This window comes from Octopus bimaculoides, chromosome 7 (genome assembly GCF_001194135.2).
Source record: "Octopus bimaculoides isolate UCB-OBI-ISO-001 chromosome 7, ASM119413v2, whole genome shotgun sequence".
NCBI classification, from domain to species: domain Eukaryota; kingdom Metazoa; phylum Mollusca; class Cephalopoda; order Octopoda; family Octopodidae; genus Octopus; species Octopus bimaculoides.
The window spans coordinates 101,277,522-101,282,346 of NC_068987.1; positions in this window are offsets into that span (position 1 = coordinate 101,277,522).

Sequence of the window (4,825 nt, forward strand, 5' to 3'; positions counted from 1 at the left end):
ACACACACACACACACACACACACACACACACATATATATATATATATAGATATATGTATGTATGTATGTATATGTTGATGCAATTAAAACAATTGTTGGATTTTTAAGGTGTGATCTAAAATATAAATATGATTTCCTTCGTATATATTATTCATTGTTGGTAAAACTCTGCATTTCTTAACATTCTGCACAAAGATTGTTAGATTTACCTGTCATACATAAGGATTTACCTGGAATTTGTAGTTTACATAAATTTACTGGTATCTACTTGTTGGAAATTTAACCTTACTCCTTTATACTGAGTGCTTACCTGATATCTGCCAGGATTTTTCAATCCCATTTTTACACGCGCGCACGCATATGTATATATATATTGTTATCGTCTCTCTCAATGACAAGTGCTAACTGGCACAATGAAATAAAGTCTTTGTAAACGGAGTTGCAGAAACTTATTTAGATAGTGTATCAGGCATGCGAATCGAGAAATGAAGCTTTTTTGTTGTCTCAGCTATACAGTTTTCTTTGAAGCATGCGCTTAAGTCATTAGCATATTACTGAGAGACTTAGACTGAACTCACAGGAGAACATGAGTGACTCCAACGTTAATGGTAAGGAAACGTTTGAAATTTTGTAAAATACGATCGAGGGCCTCTAAACGAGTTAGTAAGATAGAGAGCACTCATTTGATACTTTCAATTTGCCTTGCTTCAGAACTCATGCATCATTAGATTCTTTACCAATATAGCAGACAAGAACAAAGTGGTGAGTTAGCAGAATCGTTTGCACGCAGGACAAAATACTTGCCAGCATTTCGTGCGTCTTTACATTCTGAGTTCAAATGCTGCCGAGGTCGTGTTTGCTTTTCATTTTTCTTTTATTTCGGGTGCAATCAAAATAATTAGCTGTTGTACACTGGAATTGATCTAATCGATCTACCCCTCTCCCTGAAATTTTTGACCTTGTACCAAAATTTAGAAGCAATATTGAACACAATACCTTCAATATGTGTTAGATCCAGCGGCACTTTTAAAGTATAATGAACAGTTCTGTCATCTGCGAGTAAAGTACAACAATTCCAGAGGAACCTTCTGGAATAGCAATCTGATTGAGTGAATGAACATTTTCTCCTTAAGTTGATCATGAGAAAATGTTGCTGGTTCACAAAAACCATTAAAACATATTCATTATGGTGAAGCCAGCAGTTGTTCCTGTTTGCATAAGCAATTTTTTTTTTTACCTAGAAGTATAAAGCTACAGTCATAATGGGCATCGTTGTAGTAACGTGAATCTATGTTGAAGACTGTTTCATATAAGGAAAAAGAGGATGTTAAATTACCTATATTGGGAATTATATTTCTGAAGATGCCTGAGGAGTGGTTAGAGTGTTTCATTATATAAAATATTCCTTTATTAAACTGGGGCTCAAGTTTAAAACTAGGGAGTAAGTTAACATCTAATTTAACACAGTTAAGGTTTGTAACTAGTCATTTTGTAATTTATTCGTTATAGAATATAAGATCATATCCGAGTCTAGCTAGTTCGTGCACGACTAAATATTGATTGATAACCTCTGTATGCACCTTCAGTATATACGTTTATTCATATACATAAATTTATGTGTGTGTGTGGTATGTGTGTGAGTGTGTGGTGTGTGTGTGTGTGTGGTGTGTGAGTGTGTGGTGTCTGTGTGTGTGGTGTGTGTGTGTGTGTGTGTAGATAAATAGATAGATTGATAAATGCAAGCATCAAATTGACAGTATCATTCGAATGAAATAGTATTCGTTCCAACTCTTAGTGATCTGAATTCAAACGACACTTATTTCCACTTTGCTTTTTATCCTATTCGTGATTTGTAACACAAACACGCACGCGCACACATAGACACACACACATGCACACACACATGTACATACACACTCACACACACATTGACAGAATTGTGTACCCGTAATTTCAGCTAGAATACTCTTTTATCACTTGTTCTTCAATAACATCGACTTACCTGCTAAAGATAATATGGCTAATTTTAAGGGAAACATTTTCTACGAAACACCAAAAATATATGCCCTACTGAAGAAAAATGACTGCATTTTGCTCTGTGCAAAACTTGCCTTGTGGACAGCAAAAAGGAGCCTTGGTTATGCAGAACAACAAAATCATTTCAACGATACTTTTCTTTTTAACACATTTCATTGCTTTATTTTATGTACACTCATTGTATATCGTTTCTATTAATGTAACGTTGGTAAAATGACAATCTACATCTATGGAGGAAATTTGGCCAAAGAAAAAATTCTAAGAATCTATTTGATGATCTTCTGCTAAATTTGATCGGAACGTATTTCTGTACGGTATTGTCTAGTCATTGGACGACTTCATCATGGTTACATTGATTTCGAATATTATAGTTAGAAGAAAATTTTGATTATGTGACTTAACATATCCATAAATGTTAAACGTTTCTTAGAATTGGTGAGGTATAGATCCTATTTAAGCGATCACGATAGTTACTGATTTGTTGAGGCTACTATTTAGTTGAGCAACGATCTCCTCCCTAATTTTAATGTTCTACCTCTTATCACATTATATACTGTCTACTTTTCTAATGCATTCGTCCTTGTATATAATGACTAACGGGTTGCTATTATCCCTTTCTAGCTGTTCGTACATTCTCATTATTTTACAAATCCTGCAGTGTTAGCTTAAGTATATTAACATACGCACTTGAAATACTACATTTGTATGCACATTATGAATGTTATATACCCTAGAATTTTTATCCAGGATTGCTTCAAGTATATATATATCAATTTAATTTAAACAACGCTAGCTTTTGCACGAACCAGTAAACGTTTTATATCAGAACAAGCATTTTTGATTAGGTCACAAAGTCCAGCGTAGTCGTCAGTGAGAAGACCAAATCAGGTTGAATCATCGTGTCTGGCGATGCACCGATGTTCTGATCGAAACCCTGTGTTTTCAACACACAAGTCTCTGATATGTTGACTGAAACAAAATGTTACAACTCATGCTGTTTCACGCTTGTATAAATATTATAAATATTATACACACCAGTAACTTGTTAAGTTTGTTTTTGTTGTGTTAATATCGACGTTTATTGCGTTCATATTTGAATATATTTCGTTGTTTGCCATTAAATTTTTAAACTCTTTTTATCAGAAAGATCCTCAAGAGATTGAGAAGATTAATTCAAGTTCGAACTTCTTCATGTTTTAGATATATTTTACTTTGAGGTGAAAATAAGTTGAAGTTGTGTGATGTAATTCGAACAGGGCTGAGATTGTGCTACGAGACGTTACTGAATCTATGTCCATGAGTGGGCAGTAATGCTTTACTCGTTATAAAGCCTACTGAACTCGTGTATAGTGTTATTGCTTATTCGACTTGAAAGCAGAATCTGTAGATCATCGATACCTGAGAAGATATTACTAAGTAAACGTTTGTTACTGATTTTTCGATATCCTGTTTTCAATAGGGGGATTTCCGTTGATAATGTTTCATTCTATTCTGCGTCGCTATGTCTATTTGATGTTCGATCAGCTTTTGCCGAAATTCTGATGTATATTGTGGGTTTTTTGCTGCTTCAACGAGCAAATTTATAATGTTTCGAACTAAACATAAAGGAGGAAAAAGGAAATATGAAAAATCCTTAGTAAAATAGATTAAACTTGAACGCTATCATATCTTTAATATATGTTTGAAAGAAAACCTCTTCACTGATTAGATACACACACATACACACACATTCACACGCGCGCAAACACACACTCTTTCTTTCTCTCCGCCTCTCTCTCTCTCTCTCTCTCTCTCTCTCTCTCTCTCTCTCTCTCTCTTACAAACACACATACACATAAAGAGGAAGATAGAGTGATAGACAAATGTCATACATGAAACTCGAGTCCCTACAGTAATTTTGTGGTGATTTCGACTACAAAAGTAATACATAAGTGTGTGTTTGTTTGTGTGTGTGTGTGTGTGTGTTTGTGTGTGTGTGTGTGTGTGTGTGTGTATGAGTGAGCGCACGTACGCGCGTGTGCGTACCTGCGTTTGTATATCTAAAACAGAGTGTGTGCGGGTGTCTGTATGCGTATGCGTGTATGAGTGTGTTTATATGCGTATGTGTCTGTATGCGTATGTATGTGTGTATATCTGTATGCGTGTGTGCGTGTGAATGTGTGTGTACGTAAATGTATTTACATGAGATTTGCTCTGACGCCAAACTCTTTATTTGCAAACAAAAATCTACGTATTCCTTTTTCTTCAATGGCATAAAATAAACCCTCATAAGAGCACAGCAAAGCCGCTTTGCTAAAAAAAAAAATTTTTTTTCTTTTTTCTCTTTTTGTTTCAAACCAATCAACTTTCATGAGAATAATATATTTCACTTTGGAATATCAATCCTAACCAATTTCTGTAACGGGTTCCCTGTCTACTCTTCTCAGCTACTGGGAAATCGATTCGAGTTATTTTCGTAATTTCAATATTATTTCTATTTCCATTTCATTGCAGCTTGACAAAAATAAAACAGATGTAACTCATCTCAATAATTGCAAGATTAGAATCATTTGCTAAATTATGTAATACTTGAAAAGAAATACCAAGTTAGTATTTTCACAATATTACATTTCCATCGTATATCATAACCGAATTTTTTGAGGGCGGGGTATTCGATTAGATCGACCCCAGTACGCGACTGGTGCTTAGTTTATCGACAACGAAATGAATAAGGTTAATGTTGACCTCGGCGGAATTTGAACACAGAACGAAAAGACAGACGAAATACCGAAAAACATTGCGTCCGGT